General features: G+C 33.0%; 1 long non-coding RNA gene across 1 annotated transcript; it reads left to right on the forward strand.

The window, feature by feature from the left end:
• The first annotated feature begins 6,403 nt into the window (after positions 1-6,403).
• Positions 6,404-10,704, forward strand: LOC143056836 (uncharacterized). Its single transcript, XR_012972532.1, has 3 exons — positions 6,404-6,593; positions 8,238-8,529; positions 9,700-10,704. It is a non-coding gene; the product is annotated as an uncharacterized LOC143056836 (long non-coding RNA).
• Positions 10,705-17,713: the final 7,009 nt, after the last annotated feature.

Below are 17,713 nucleotides of genomic sequence, written 5' to 3' on the forward strand. Positions count from 1 at the left end.
TATGAATAGACCTCTGTTTTAAGCAGGAGACGTTAGAGATCCAAGTAACTAGAGAGGTATAGCAATATCTAGTTGTCTAAGTAAGTTGTTGGTAAAGATCTTATGCAACAGAGTAGATTTTTTTTTTGTAACTGAGAACAACATTCTAAAATGTAAAAATTAAATACTTAGTAGGCTTTAGAAAAGCTAACAGAACAATTGATCATGTTTATCCATTAAAATCTATTGTGGATAACATGTTTAGTGCACACAAATATCTATATTGTTGTTTTGTTGATTTTAGAAAAGCCTTTGACACAGTTCGGAGGATTTTTCCCTTTTCTAAACTTTATGAGCAAGGTATTAGGGTAAGATTTACCATTTAATCAAAGATATATTAACATGTGTTAACTATTAAGTTAAACTAGATTCTGGACTAACTGATTCCATACTCTCAAATGTTGGTGTAAAACAAGGGTGTATACTGATTCCCTTTCTTTTCAATTTATTTATGAACATGATGGATGTCTGTCCAGGATATCTTGATAAGAAATTTGATCCAGTAGGCATAGGGAATACAAGCGTAAATTGTTTAATGTATGCAGATGACATAATTTTAATGTCTCAAACCAAAGAAGGGCTACAAAACTGTTTATCCTCATTGGAACTTTATTGTGAAAATGTCAATTATCATTAAATATAGAACAAACTCAAATAACAGTATTTAATAAATCAGGTAAATTATTGGAAGAATGTGATTTTTATTTTGAGCAAAATCTTCTCAAGTGTTCAAGAGTATTAATACCTAGGTATTGTAATGAAAGCACCAGTTGAAAGAAAATTTTGCAGTTTTTGGCTATCATCCTGAATATTACCATGCATGAAGAAAAACTGTTGACAGCAAACTTTTTCGGCAAAACTAGATCTACAAAAAGTAGTTATTGCCTTTTACAGTTAATTTCCCACAAAGGTAATTTTCATGATTAAACGTAAATTTCATTGTACACATAATAATAGAACTTGCCATTAAAACTTTTTGACTCCTGTGTTAAACCAGTCCTTCTTTATGGAAGTGAATTGTGGGATCCGTACATTCTTAACCTTTGACAAACGCAGAAGCGTCGTTTCAGAGGTTGATGACAAGATGCATGGGAGAAGCGCATTTAAGCGAATGCTTGGTATTTACGGATGACATTGTGTTGTTTTCACGTAACATAGATGATCACTTTGATAGATCGAGTCTTTTTGTAGTCGTCAAATACACCACGGCTTAAAACTTAGAGACCTTCTTGTATGAAATGTTATTTTTTTTAAGAAGGAGATTAGATATCTTGGTGTTATAGTGTCCACAGACGGTATCAAAACCGACCCAGAGAAAGTTTTAGCAGTCCAAAATTGTCCTGTTATAAAGAACATTAAAGATCTTCGTAGGTTTATAGGTTTCACTTCCTATTACCGGAAGTTCATTAGAGACTACACTAAAATTGAAAAGCTTCTAAATGACCTATTTCTTGGATACCATAGTTACTAGAAAAATCTCGGGTCTGAACGGAATAAGTCTAGAAAGCCTAGTCCATGAAAATGGGGTACCGAGGAATTGAAGGCTGTTGATCTTAATATAGAAAAGTTGACAAACCCACCAGTTCTTGCATAATTTTATGCAGATTTCTCATTACCTTTCCTAGTAAACGTTGATGCAAGTGGTACCGGTTTAGGTACCGTCTTGTACCAAGAACAGGAGGGTAGAGAACGAGTGATAACATACGTTTATAGTAGCCTACCTGGCCCAGAGAAATTAAATCAAGGCCATAAAAGAGATTTTTTGGCGCTTATATGGGCTGTAACTGATTAGTTTCATGATTATCTCTTTGGTAGCAAATTTACTGTTAGAACGGAAAATGATCCATTTACATACGTTCTCGGTAAAGCTAAGTATGAGGCTACCTACCATAGGTGGGTTGCTGCTCTGTCAAACTATGATTTCAGCATTGTGTATATAACAGACAAGTCAAATATTGACGCTGACGCTTTTTCTAGAATTCCGTCCGATTGTAAAGAAGTTTTTAGTAACGTTGTTAAGACTATTTGTAAATCTATAGTATTAGCACCAGATACAAATCCTGCTATCGAAACTATATGTTTGTCTCATGATATTCAGGTTATAGACAGCGATAGGGAGATATTGACCGATACATCCAAATTCGCTGATATAGATCGGATGTATGAGCAGAGACAAGATCCATGCATAAGTAGAGTTATTGATTTAGTTATAACTGATCATAGACTCACTAAGCGTCAGATGTCTCATGAAACGGATGCGAAAATTACTACTAGAATGGGGAAACAAACTGTGTTTTATATAGGAAAAGCTTCATTAATCATAAAGTTATGTTTCAACTAGTATTACCTTCTATTTACCTTGAGCTAGTACTTACTGCTCTTCATGACGATTTAGGTCATCAGGGAAGCGATTGTACTTTATCACGATATTATTGGCCAGGTATTGATAGAGACGTAGAGAGGAAAGTTTCGAACTGTCAGAATTGCATACTCAGAAAGTCGAAGTGCAGGATTTCAACATCATTGGTTAATATATGTTACTCTTACCCTTTGGACATCATTTGTATTGATTTTCTAACTCTTCAGCAATCAACGGGAGGATATGAGAATATTTTGGTCAGTACGGATCATTTTACGAGGTACTCTCAAGCTAAAACAAAGAAAAACCAATCCGCTTAAACTACAGCTAAAGCATTATGGGAGAATTTTAGTCAGCACTATTCTTTCCCATCTTTAGTCCACAGTGAACAGGGGATTTTTTTTAGAGTAAGGTTATCCAAGAACTGTGTAGACTAGCAGGTATAAAAAATAATATCGCACTAAGCCGTATCACCCACAAGGGAATGGTGACGAAAAGAAATCTAATTGGAAAGTGTATGTTGCGCCGTTAGTATATGCCTATAATGCTAAAAAACACGATACAGCTTGATACAGCCCACATTATCTGATGTTTGGTTGGCACCCGTGGCTTGTCATTGACGCTTTTATAGGCACCCCAAACCAGTCTGTTACATAAGATCATACTGCATATGAGAGTGATTTGAAAAAACCCACTGCAGTTTGCCTAAAGACAGATGAAAAATCAGCCGAAAGGACTTGAAGACGTCATAAAATGCGATATGATCTGAAAGTCAGACAGTCAGTACTGGGGCCTGGTAATATAGTGCTACTTAAAAATGTATCGTTTAGAGGGCAGCATAAATTAGAAAACAAGTGGGGTAAACAACCTCATGTTATTGTTTCAAAACCCGACTCCGATATTCCAGTTTACTAGTTTATAATAAGATAGGAACATGATCGAGGTCGTAATATGTTATTTGCTATTACATCCATCTCAAGTTCAAACCCTCAGTGTAGTGAGAACTCACAACGTAGGATAAATGTAGAACGATTGTCCTTCAGTATTAAAATATATAAGGTTTAATACTCTTATAAAACAGTAAACGAAATCACTACTGATGACCAAGTTGTTTCCATTGCTTCATCTGAGAACTCTGATTCAGATTCAGATGAAGAGTTTTTTCACACTTAAATATAAGAGAAAACAAACGACACAACGGAAACACAACGATAAAATGTAACACACACAGAAACGAACTATAATATAACAATGGCCCTATTCCTGACTTCGTACAGGATATTTTTAAAGAAAAAAATGATGGGTTGAACCTGGTTTTGTGGCATACCAAACCGCGCACTGTAATGGCAATGTTAAATATAACATTAAAATGACAACATAACATTACAGGACTACAATACAAATAAACAGGAGAACATATTAGACAAAGAAACACATGAATAATAGCTTCTGTCTTTTGAATTTACATAGATTGTCAATTGAAAAAACAAGTAATTTGAAGTATGAGAATGCATACGATGAGATACAGCTAGATCTTAACTCTATTCTACATGATGTGAATAATTTTATTACAGAATTTTATCATACAATTCATGTTGTCAAGCGATTTTTTTCATTCTCCTGTATATAAATATAAGAGTGGGAAATTTAAATATTTGTTTAACAGATTACTAGATGGGGTACATCCTACATTTGATTAAGCAAGATTTGGGATTGATCGTTTGTCAGCGGCATTTCATTACTTTGTTGTTTATTCTTTTTTTTCTATGTTGTGTCCTGTGTACTATTGTTAGTCTGTTTATCTTTTTCACTTTTAACCATGGCGTTTTCAGTTTATTTTCGATTTATGATTTTGACTATGATTTTATATATTCTACATTTATCCTACGTCGTGAGTTCTCACTACACTGAGGGTTTGAACTTGAGATGGATGTAATAGCAAATAACATATTACGACCTCGATCATGTTCCTATCTTATTATAAACTATAAACTCTGGTATCTTTCGTCCCTCTTTTGAAACAAGCTATAGCTTTGTACGCTATCTTTGGGTTTACATATGAAGATATAAATTAGAACGATAGAAAGTTAATGCGATTCTTTATTATTATTTAAAAGATATATATTTATATTCAAATGACATGAGATATGCATGAACTCAAAGCGCGGCAATACTAAAAATATACTAGTATATATACTAATATAACCATGTTTCGAGTTGGTCCCGGGTCAATATAATATCAGAAAGGGCGGATGATTTTTGTGGTTGGTGATTCATGCAAACATGGAAACGCCTACCCAGTCGACTTATTCATTAGATTATGTGATTCCCTGGAGTGTGATATACTAGTGTTTGTTATCAATGTTTTGTACTGTTTTCGATCTATGTGGAAGTTAATATGGTCAGTACAGACAGATAACGATTTCAACTAAGATGACATCTTCTTATACGTGTGTATGAATTGATTAAGTTTTCTTGATCTATTTTTTAAAACGATTTAAGCTTATACGACAACTCCTTATACGTGTGTATGAATTGATAAAATTTTCTTTATATATTTTTTTTTATTTATCTTACCTACATTGTATATAGGTTTTTATCTTATTCGTCATATGCATTTTGTAAATAAGAAGATTCAAAGGTTTGTTTGTGTATTATTACTCTTAATTTTGTATAGATTTCCTTTTTTGCTAACGTTAATGATGCATTTTGAGATTGGAGACGCGTGCACCAGCCACGTGCGGGATCACAACTTCAGTGTTGAAAGGCTGATACAGTTAATAGACTACTTGGTCAACACGACTACGGATGCCTTTGTTAGAAAGACTACTGATACAGTAAATAGACTCCTTGGTCCACACGGCCACCGATGACTTTGTTAGAAAAGCTACTAATACAGAAACTAGACTCCGTGGTCCACACGGCCACCGATGCCTTTGTTAGAAAGGCTACTGATACAGTAACTACACTACTTGGTCCACACCGCAACCGATGCCTTTGTTAGAAAGGCTACTGATACAGTAACTAGACGTCTTGGTCCACACGGCCACCGATGCCTTTGTTAGAAAGGCTACTGATACAGTAACTAGACTACTTGGTCCATACGGCCACCGATGCCTTAAATGGCTTTGTTAAAAATGAGAGGAAGAAACTGGAAAGAAGATTTTAAACCGAAGAAGATCTGGAAACAACGGAAGTCGACCACATTCTGTATGTCAAAGGTGTTAGTGATATGTGGTAGATCTACAAGAAAAGTAGTTTCAAATTAAAATTCTACATTATTCCCTAATAGGTATTTAGGGGATGTCTATGTAAAGAAAGGCTGGAGTGAATTTACTAGACTGACTTGACTTTACTGCAAATTTAGTTGACATTGGATTTAAATTGGTTCTAATCTAAACATATTTATTTATAGTGGATTGGGAAACAAGCTATTGCAACTTATATTAATCCCTTTCCACTTTGCAGGTGCGAGTGCTGCCTTGTAGCCGTATTTACCTACTCTTTTTCGAAATCTACAAGGGTGCTTTTTACGTGCAAGAGATATGGCTCTCGGGTCATCCATTTTTCGTCCCCTTTTTTTCTGCTTGGTTGAATAATCAGTCATTATTATTAGCTTACTTCATCAATGTCAATTGCCTTTTAAATGAAACGATAAAGCGTGCATGTACAAGGCTATAACATCTATTGATTCTTAAATCTTTTCATTCAAAAATTTGTTGATTCTGAAATACCAAAACGATTTTTCAGTTTTTTATTAAAGTAGTATATAGCTGTTTAAAAGTCATAAATCAAATGAGAGAAAGCAAAATCTTGGTTACAAACTTAAACCAAGGGAAACACAATAACTATAAATTCTTTGATGTTGTACTTGATTTGGCATATTAAATGCTTGATACACGCATTATTTTCTGAGTCTTATGTAGACGATACAAATGTGTTTCATACAAAACTAAAAATCTAATATCTGTGGTGAGTTTTCATAAAATTATTGTGACTTATAGCTGTTATGATTGCCAGGTTACTGTTTTGTTATAGTAAATTATACTGGAGATTAAAACTACTTCCCTTTCCTATGATACAGATGTCACACATCGAAGGCAAATCGACAGAAAACAGATTTTTATCTTCGGATTATACAATCACAGAAAAAGTTTTGAAATCGTTTTTCCTGGTAATATCTTGGACTGCACTGGTGAGCATTTATAATGATAAGTCTATTTTCAAATTATGACACTTTGTCAACTATAACATAACGGAGCATGTCTCATGGCATAATAAAATCAAATGTGAGCATTGAGAATGAATGAGTGTTTGTGATGCGTTTAGAACAAAATAATTTAAAACATTATATCAGAAGGTTTAAAAATATAGATTGACCTTTGGGAATTCTATGGAAACAAACTGTACTCCCGTCCTAACCGAAGGTTCCCGAAGTAATGGTGAGCAATTTGTTTGAGTTAACTGTTTTCGATTGACATATACTTCATAGCAATATTATAAACAGTACTAAATGTGTTTTGCAATAAAGAAAATCTGTAAAGGACCGATATGATCTTTCCATTACGAACAGGCCTGGAATATTATTTTTTCCAACACTGTCAATAATGTTTCGTTTAATATACTTTAAAAACTGCCTGGTTTTTGCATCCTTAACATGCAATTGTGAAAGGGCATATTTTACTTGTTATAACATATTTTTAAATTCCTTGTACGTCACAAATATAAAGAATAGTTTATCCCTTTTGAATAACTTGGACAATTTCAAAAGTGCAGTACTTGCGATGCGTCACTCCAATGAACGCAAACATACTGTTACACGTCGTTCAAGCAGTATGTTAATCTATTGTAATAAAAATTCATAATATCTAGTAAAAGTTGTAGATTTAGCTAACAAAGTCCTTATATTTGTATAAAGTAACATTCGTTTATAGTGGAAAATTGTTTAAACGTTAAATAAGCTACAATTAAAAACTGCTTGCTTGTCCCTCTCTGTGATTGATATTAGATAACTCTGGTTAATTTCCTAATCATACAATCATGAAGGGAAGTTAAATAATGCGGCTTTAATTTGTAGTCTTTTTCAAAAACGATGAACGGTTCTTTATATTGGTATGTAATCATTTTAAACCTATATTTAATTATAAAATAATGAACCTGTTAAAGGGAGACAATACTCGCATAACTTAGATTGACTTTTTCGAATCGACACATAATACAAAGGAATGTCACTCTTGCATACAAACGACACATCAATATAATAAATTAACTGTGCATTCGTGCTCCACCTTCAGTTAATATTCTGATTAAATAATAAATAACCAAACGTTGTTAATCTATAGTATAGTGAAGACTAATGAAAGCTAAACCACTGTAAAAAATGTTTCTTTGAATTTTTTTTAAAATTTACTCAGAAAAATGCTCGAGCCACTTGACTTTCATAGCTCATATTAACGTGTTTACACAATATTTTAATAAAGTAGTTAAAGATTATTTGCTTCTAAAAGTGTAAGACGCAATACAAATCGTACGCTTGCGTCAACTTATCCAAATACAGATTTAAATAAGTCTTGAACGACATGTTTTGTTTATTTTTATCAATACCGGTTTGCAAACAAATCACAAGAACATGTTAAGATCGGACTACCTATATCCCGATATAGTTAGGCAAATACGCTAGTTCCAGGTTGTTTTGGAATACTAGTAGTTGATTTAGACGTAAAAGCACATTAATTGAGATTTAACATTTGTTTTCTGTCTATGACGAAATAACAGAAAAGATGTGGTGCATACTGAATAACTTATATATTCTATATACTACTTATATTTATAATTGTAGGGACTGCAACAAGAGATAACAAATACAACATTAAATGACCTAATTATTCTAACAAACTCTAATTATGAAGTTATCTCCAGAGCAATATTGGGTGTTGGAGTTGGTTATATAGTCTCAGCAGTCATAGGTGGGCCATTGGTGGACATGTTTAAACATTTCAATGACTTGATGATAGCTTTGTGTTTGCTTGTGTCTGCACTAGCAACATTCCTTACACCTTATTCGTCGTACTTTATAATTTTATGGGGTTTGTTTTTTGTTCGAGGTATGTGTGCAGGATTACAAAACGTAGGTGAGTATGTTATCATTGGTAATGCTTAAAAACAAACTATACCTTCATTTTAGGAGTGGGTCGCGGAAGGGGGGCTATATTGCAATCTCTTTTCCTTTTCTTCAATGAATGTGTTCGTCAGGATGACTTTATATTCAGTGAGTGACTTGGCAGGAGTGAATGTATGAGCATTTGGCAAATACATTTTTCACGATAGCCGGTTGCTTAATCTGGTCAATTTAATGTATTTTGACATGTAGATATTATCCTTTACAGATCACGTGTTACGTCTGTCATAAGTAATAACGTATATAGACCTCTATGTTTATACACAGATATGATATATGAATTAAATATTTAGGGTCTACTTAGTTCCAATAATTATGACTTCTGGCAAGGCTATCTTAATTTTTTTCTGGGACGCCTTCCGTATTTGTCCCAGAAGACATCCTTGCCAGACGTTATAATCATTTGGACTAGGGTCTACTTAGATATTAAATGGACTAAAACAATTGTATAGAAAACAAAATGTATACATCAATGACACCACAACTGAACACGAAAGAACAATCTCTTAAATACCATTTAATCTATACAAGTTTTAAATCAATTTATAGTTGCAAACAGTTATAACCAAAGATCCGAAATGAGCACTTGATCAAATATGAAAGTCAGTAACGAAGTCCCTGCACTGCTTGCCATAAAGACCAATAGCATATTAGTAGCTTAAACCAAAAAAAACCCAAACATACGACACAGGAAAAGACTGAACTTAATACTGCTACCACCTTCAGTGTTCATTTCCTAAATATAGAAACATAGCTATATTTTGTATAATGCCAATTTCTTCATGGAACACTTTCTCCATAATCAGGGGTCCATTAAGGAATGGAAATTTGACATTTATGTTACGATTTAAAAAGCTATCAATGTATTACTTTAACATGTTTAAGTTGCAGTTTAAAAACAATATTAGGTCAATGTCATAAAAACATGAACTTTTTTGTACTAGGCCTAAAACTGAGAAAGGGCGAGGTTCTTTCCCAGTTTCTCAGCCTCATATAAAATAGTTTATGTTTTCCTGACATTGACCTAATATTGTATATTTATAATTGACTACTGAACTAGGAAAGTGTATAACAATACCGGTAAGCACTTTCGTAAACATTTATTTTATTTCTAATTTCACAGCTGGACAAATCATTATCTTTAATTTATGGAAGGAAAAATCAACTGGTCCAATGCATGTTCTTCATTGTGGATATGGTATTGGAGCATTCATCATTCCATTAATAGCCAATCCATTCTTGGCTGTTTTAAAACCATCTCATGTAAACGATTCCATTAGTTTGTCCAGGAATATAACAACGACATGTTTGACTTACCCGAAACTTGACTTTAATGCTTCAACTCAATATACAAAAGAATCAAGAATAAAAACAGCTTATTTAATAACTAGCCTAACTGTTGCATCTGTCTCTTTTGTATTTTTGTTTTACCAATTTTGTTATCGCAAAATACCACAATTTTCTTTGAACACAATTAAGACAGAAAATAAACTTAAAAAATTGTTAAAACTGATTGACACAGGCACATGCGCAAATGGAAATCGTTTGTTTGGAGCAGAGATTATAGGAATACTTATCTTTTATTTCTTCAATGCAGTTGGAGGAGAAGTCATGTTTAAAACATTTCTCCGGAGTTACTCGATTGATAATCTAAAATATTCCGGAGATGATGGGTCCATTCTAAATACCATATTTGCAATCAGTTACACAGCCTCCAGGTTGGCTGGATTACTTTTCGGTAGCATTATTCCTATCCGTATTCTATTAGTGTTGGAATCGTCCGGTTTATTGTTGACGACAATATTGTTAGAAATATTTGCACGTGATAATAAAATGTCATTGTGGATATTGGTAGTACCAATGGGAATCTTTGTCTCTCCGTTGTATCCATCTGGTATGGGTTGGGGAAACTTCTTTATCTCTATAACAGGAACAGCAACTGCAGCTTTGTTGATTGGAAGTTCTATTGGAGCGATGGCTTACGGTTGGTTGATGGGATATCTTTATGAACACTACGGATACGAGATGTTCATGCACCAGACGTTAGCGTTCGGAGTGATAATGTTTTTATGTACAATCTTAATGGTGATTCTTACGTTTCATATCGCAAAACGAGAAGCTAAAACTAACGATAGGAATGAAGCTAAAACTAACGATAGGAATGTTTCTACCTATGGACATGTTGAATTAAACAAAAAAGATATATTCTAACAGAAGTTGCATGTGTGTTCAGAACTATTTACAAATGGTTATACTCATTAGAATAAGCCACAAATCATTTGCTTTCTAGTCATATCCTTTTTCTATCCTTCGTTATATATCTGACAAGAAACGGGATAAATTAATTTATGGAAGGAATATCACGAGTTGGTTGACCGTTATGGAATAACCGTTTCACAAATGATATCGGATATGTTCCTTACGTCGTAACTACAATCCCCTTCCCTTTCATGAATATGACCTACCGAATTAGACTATTTACCGGATTTGTAATCACATAAGCAACACGACGGGTGCCACATGTGGAACATGATCTGCTTACCCTTCCGGAGCACCTGAGATCACCCCTAGTTTTGGTGGGGTTCGTGTTTTTTATTCTTTAGTTTTCTATGTTGTGTCGTGTGTACTATTGTTTTTCTGTTTGTCTTTTTCATTTTTAGCCATGGCGTTGTCAGTTTGTTTTAGATTTATGAGTTTGACTGTTCCTTTGGTATCTTTCGTCCCTCTTTTAATGTTTAATCACGGTCGAAGACAATAACGATCAAAACCAAGGAGTAAACAAAGACTCAAAAAACCAAAGGACATTTACATCAAAAGTTATAAATAAGAAATAAGAAACAACACGAACTCCACTAAAAACCGGGAGTGAAATCAGGTGCTCCGGAAGGGAAAGCATTTCCTGTACCGTATACGGCACTTTGAAAATTCACTGTGTCTGAATCACTGTGAAAACTTATAATAGTGTTATGCATGAATCCTCGTGGACATTGTTTAAATCACTAGTCAATCTGTCTTTCAGTCATTATTTCTAAATAACTACAGACGTCATTTTGTTTTTTTAAGTATTAAGTTATGACAACTGACGATATCTTAAATAATGAATCAAATTAAACAAGACCAAATATGGAATAGTCGCAATCGAATTATGACAAAGAAAAGAACAATTAAACATCATACTATATTAAAATACTAAAGCTAACATGTGCAAAAAGCTTGTCCGGATTAGGGTTTATTAAAGGTCTTTTTTGGTTTCACAAAACTATATACTTTTGGTAATTCAAAAAATTCTCTTCAATCATCAATGAAGAGAATGTGCATTAGGTATAGTAAATTGGTACTGTGTACATTATTAAAGACTTGCGGATAAAGAATTCGGAGTAATAAGCAAACGTTTAAACTTTTGAAAATCACATAAAAACAGTATAGTTTAGAAATCTTGTTTATGGTTATCAAAGGTACCAGGATTATAATTTAGTACGTCAGACGCGCGTTTCGGCATTACGACTTATCAGTAAATATTTCTAACCAACACCAGTTATATATCTAATGTTAAAACACTGTACATAACGTGTTTCGAAGGATTGTTCTATTGCCCCCTTGTCATGCAAGAACCATTTAATGACATGCATACACAAATTGTTAATATAGTAGACATATAAAGACCGCAACAACAACGTGCATATGATTTTATATTTATCAATTATCTCATCTACCATATTAATTTCATTGGTAAACACGTACACAATACAGAGGTTTGTATGATTACGTTAGTAAACCTTGATGTCATGGCTACTTAAGGGAGTTCGCTTCTCAGTTTCAAAATAATTAGCTTTTTCAAAACACTAGTTTATATTGATAGGATTAATAAAGGAATCAAAAGAGCAAAAAAAATATATAGGTCAATGTGCTTGTTTTTGAGATATTAGCCATTGAAATTTTGGCGGTTAAATATTGACTTTTCGTAGCTTTATCATTGACAAGTTTAAGTTCTCAAAAACTATTAGAAAATAATGAAAATTTTATATGACTTTAACAGATGGCTTATAATTATAAATGTAAAAGATCTATGAAAAGAAAATTAGGGGTCAATGGGCAATTTTTTAAAGGCATTCAAATGGGTAAAATCAGAGGATTCCAAAAATCTGACAAAAATCCCAAAACATGACAAGCGAACTTCCTTAATCCTCTCACATGTAACAGTTGCATAGAATTATATTGTAATGACAATAATGTTAAAGCATTACAATTAACAGAATAGGTAAAGATGTCACAAATCGGGATACAGCAGTCAACATCTATACTAATAGACGTGTTAGGAAAGTCGAAACTACTACTGGCGCTCGTGTTGGATGGAAGATGAATACAATATGATGTTGGGACCATCTTAAAAAGTACAAAACTAAATAGTTGTGTTACCTGTATGGATAGGCGTGTTTGATTAATCTTAAACAATTATAGTTATTAAAGTACGCAGGTGAAGATTAAAAATTAATTATTTATTTTAAGAACCAGTAAAGACTTAGAAGTTACATTTTTAGATCAATTAAAATTAATCTTGAAAAATAATTTATCTTGATTTAATGTTTTGAAAACAAATGGTAAAAGGGTGTAGTCGTATAACTACGAATGTCATAAAGGAACACTAATCAAATTGACCCGTAATTATCACATTGAAATTCCATGACTTCGCATTGAAATCCGTGATGTCAGATTATTAATCGGTGTTCTCGGATTGTTAATGTGTGTTCCATGGATTGCTAATCTGTTTTCATTAATTGCTAATCTGTGATCTCGGATTGGTAATCCTGAACTAATAAACTACATGTGTGACAATTAAATCTTTTTTCATTTGATACACGTAATACAACTTCCATTTCCGGATATACAAGTACTGTGAGTCGACTTAAGAAATGAAAAGTTATCAAGAAATTAAAAAAAGAAGAAAAATTACTTTCGATTTAGTTGCCATTGTTTTCCGGACCTACAATCGTATACCCTATAACGGACTTTCATTAATGTAAATACATTAACCATTCGTTCCTCCTTCCCACTACCCTCCTCTCCCATTGCCATCATTTAGAATAACATGTGTCTGCATTTCCGATTCAAATGGTTTTTATCCTCTTGCTAACAAAATTGGAGGGGATCTTCTAAGGATACCATCTGTCGGTCCGTTTGTCAACTTTCGTCCGTAACTCCTTTGTTAACACTTTAAATTCAATTGTTCCAGGATTTTGACCAAACTTGGTTATATTTAGTCCTAATGAATATCTAGAATCCATTAAAATTTATAATGTCAAAGGTCAAGGCTACTGTTAGACTTGTAATTTATCATCAATTAAGGCAAAACGAGCGAAAACAGAAATGTAAAAAAATAGATAGAAGAATATCAAAGTATCGTGTGTATGTTGAACACGCTATGAGAAGTTTAAAGATAAACAGGGTCGTCTTGGACTTTTCGGAGACATCAAAGGAACGAACTTAATCTAATAGCTGAAGTGTGTGCCGAACTTTTTCGTCATATTTAATCAATGAAACTGAATGCTTGTATCAATAGACCACAAAATCCCAATTTTACATTTTAGAATAAATCATCGCGAATTCATCTTGTGTAAAAGGGGAGATTTTGTTTAGTTTCCAAAATTGCTTTATATTTATCTTTAAGTCGTTCCAAAATGATAGTAAATCGATGTTTTTTTTTCATTGGGAGCTAAGGCAGGACAACACTCTTGTTCCTTTATTTTTTGCAAGAACTTGTTGATTTTGAAACTAAAATAAAAACATCCCCCTTTTTTTCCCCGACAGAAGGCACAGATTTGCCTAATTGTTTTATAATATTTTGCATTCTTGAATCAAATAATTACAGTTACATGCAGGCCTAGGGTTATTGTAACGATTGTCTAGAATCCCACGTAATTTATTATAAAATTCACATTAATTTTAGTTATTAATGTTGGGTCTTTAAAAATGATTGTTTTGCATACTATTGATAAAGTATTTCAGTGGTCATACAGGTAATAAAAATCATATGGTATTATTACTTTTTGAGATGAACACCACATCATATTGTATGCATCTTCCATTCAACACGAGCGCCAGCAGTAGTGTCGACTTTCCTAACACGTCTAATAGAGACTGATTTCATTGAGCCGCAACTCCTGTGTGACCATACAAATGGAAAAATAATTGTTGTATGACGTTTAAATGTAGTGTTTTGTAGTTCTGTTTTGCGGTTTTTGTGTGCTATCCTAGATTGTTATACGTGTTTGTTTTATTCTGTCGTTCGCATTCGATTGTATTGTTCATTTGTGTATTTCTTTGTCCTGAGTGTTCTTGCATTTTTTTGTACCGTATTGTTGTCATTTTAGTGTTTTATTTAACATTGTCATAAAAGCACGAGGTTTGGCTAGACAAAAAACCAGGTTCAACCCACATTTAAAAAACTGTCCTGTACCAAGTCAGAAATATGGCAGCTGGTATCTTATAGTTCGTTCCTGTGTTTGTTGCACTGTCGTTGGTTTTTTGTTCACTTCAGTGTTCCTATTCTTTTGTTGTTTTCACCTTATAGTTGTAACCCGGATTTGTTTTCTTTAAATCGATTTATGACTTCAGAAGAGCAGTATACAACTGTTGCTTTTATTTTGTACTTCCTAAATTTGTCTAAAAAAAACAAACAAAAAAAACCAATAAAAACCACGCCATTATTTTTAGAAACATCCCAGTCTATAGAAAAGTAATCGATCCGTGTCATACGCTTTCGCGCGTGCTTAGCCAATATACAGTCCGACATCTCGGTCTGGAGACAACTCGCACCACCCAAAAACTGTCACTGATTATTACAAATTACAATACTTAATAAAACCCACACCACTTAAAATAAACAAATGAAACAACAGATATGTGTTTTATAATAAAATTGATTTCTTCGTCTCTTAGTAAATTCATTATTTCTTCCGTTCTTGCAGCACCCGTAACACAGAGACAAAACTTGACTCGCACCTTTCGAAAAAAAAAGTATTTACCCTACAAACTAGCACTATTACGGAATGTTTAAATTATCAGTCTTCTATGTTATCTGCTTCTACTCTGAGTAATTTCCTTCGCCCCAATCACCATAAGCATATAAGTAGTCTTATTGAAAAGCAAAATCAATCATTCAAAGATTTTAGCAAAAAAGTACAGGTGATCGATTCAGGTTCTTGGGAGCCTCTTGTTTCTTTCTTGGCTAGATTGTTTGAAAATTGTTGTGGTAATTATGTTTGTTATTCTGTCAAATCTAATTTTCTGAATGCTTTATATATTTGTTTTGATGAAGTGAACTCCATTAAAAACTAAGCTTATATTGTCTATCAATAAACCTATATTTAGATTCGGCCAAGTCAGGGTTCAATTTGGTCCAAATGGGGTCCAAAATTAAACTGTGCTTTATTTAAACATAAATTGAAAATATATAAGGTTCTTTGAAATGGTGAATCTAAACCTGTATATATTTTCATTATTAATTCGATATCATCACATTGAGATGCAAAGGGTCCTAAAGCCCCTAAAGTAAACTTTTGTTTGATCAACAATTGAATTCTTGGGTTCTTTGATATGCTGATTCTAACCATATTTTAGTGATTGTATTTAGTATTAAGTCATGACTGGTTGTTTATTATTATCATTTATTATATCAATTTTGAGATATTTCCGTTTCAACAGAAATGTATATTTCATAAAAAAAAATCTTGGGGTTCTCTGTTGACAAAACGCGCGCGTGGCGTACTTAATTATAATCCTGGTTCCGTTGATAACTATATGCAATTCTTACAGCATAATTAAGATTTTGAATATTAAACCATAATAGGTAAATGTCTAAATTCAATTTTTCTAGTTCTTTGACTTCATTCATTTCACAAACCTATGCTATATCAAATATTTAGAGCATATCTGATGATATCTGAAGAGCGAATTTCTGAACTTCAAAAACATACTAGGATTGCGCAAAAATGCAAGAACTGAAAGAAGTTATTCAGGAAGGATGAACTGAAAGAAGTTAATCAGGAAGGATGAACTGAAAGAAGTTATCCAGGAAGGATGGCCGATTAATAAATGGAATGTACCATCGGGAGTATCAATATAATTCGAAATTCGAGATGAACTGATCCGACAGAATGGTCTTTTATTTAAAGGTGAGAAAGTTATATTCCCTTAACGTCTAAGAACTGACATGATAAAGGGGATTCATTCTACATCCATCTATATAGATAAACTCATTATAGATACCAGGATTAAATTTTGTAGTTTCGTCTATAAAAACATGACTCATCAGTGACGCTCGAATCCAAAAAAGTAAAAAGGGCCAAATAAAGTACAAAGTTGAAGAGCATTGAGGACCAAAATTCCTAAAAGTTTTGCCAAATAGAACTAAGGTAATATATTCCTGAGGTAGAAAAGCCTTAGTAAATTCAAAAGTTTTGTAAACAGTTAAATTATGAATACGACCATATCAATGATAATTCATGTCAACACAGAAGTGCTGACTACAAAAAACATAGCTATTATCAAGGACAATTTAAGTTTGGAATAAAACAGTATCTTAATGACAGATTTATAAGGTAAAAACAATGTTTAAACTTAAAAGAACGTTTCCAGAGCGTAAATATTATAATTTAAAATTAAATAGGTGGAAATTTCAAGGTTTGTGCTCTCCTCGTTAAATTGTGGCAGGCATTATTCTGGAATAATTTAATTTTGGATGTAACGCGTCTTCTGATTGGCTGACGTTATTTTGTTATCAGACCATAGACATAATCTAGTCATGTGACCGTGACGTCATCAACGTTTTTTCAAGGTTTTCTACGGTTTAAAATGGAATTTAGAATTAAATTATAAGAAATGACTGTACTATTTTTTCTGTCTATTCGAAATAACATAAAAAATGTGGTGCACACTGTTAAATAACCCGCTGGATTAATGTAATTGAGATTTAATTGAGTTTAATAGTCATCATGATCGCTGATATCAATTTGTCCAAGAAAATGGCTGGTCAGAGGTAGACCCAACAAGGAAGCAAACAACGCAATATGATTGGTTGAATTATATTTACAGGAACAATGTAGGTTGATAGATAATTACGGAATGTGAAAGTATAATAA

This window comes from Mytilus galloprovincialis, chromosome 13 (assembly GCF_965363235.1).
Source record: "Mytilus galloprovincialis chromosome 13, xbMytGall1.hap1.1, whole genome shotgun sequence".
Taxonomy (NCBI): domain Eukaryota; kingdom Metazoa; phylum Mollusca; class Bivalvia; order Mytilida; family Mytilidae; genus Mytilus; species Mytilus galloprovincialis.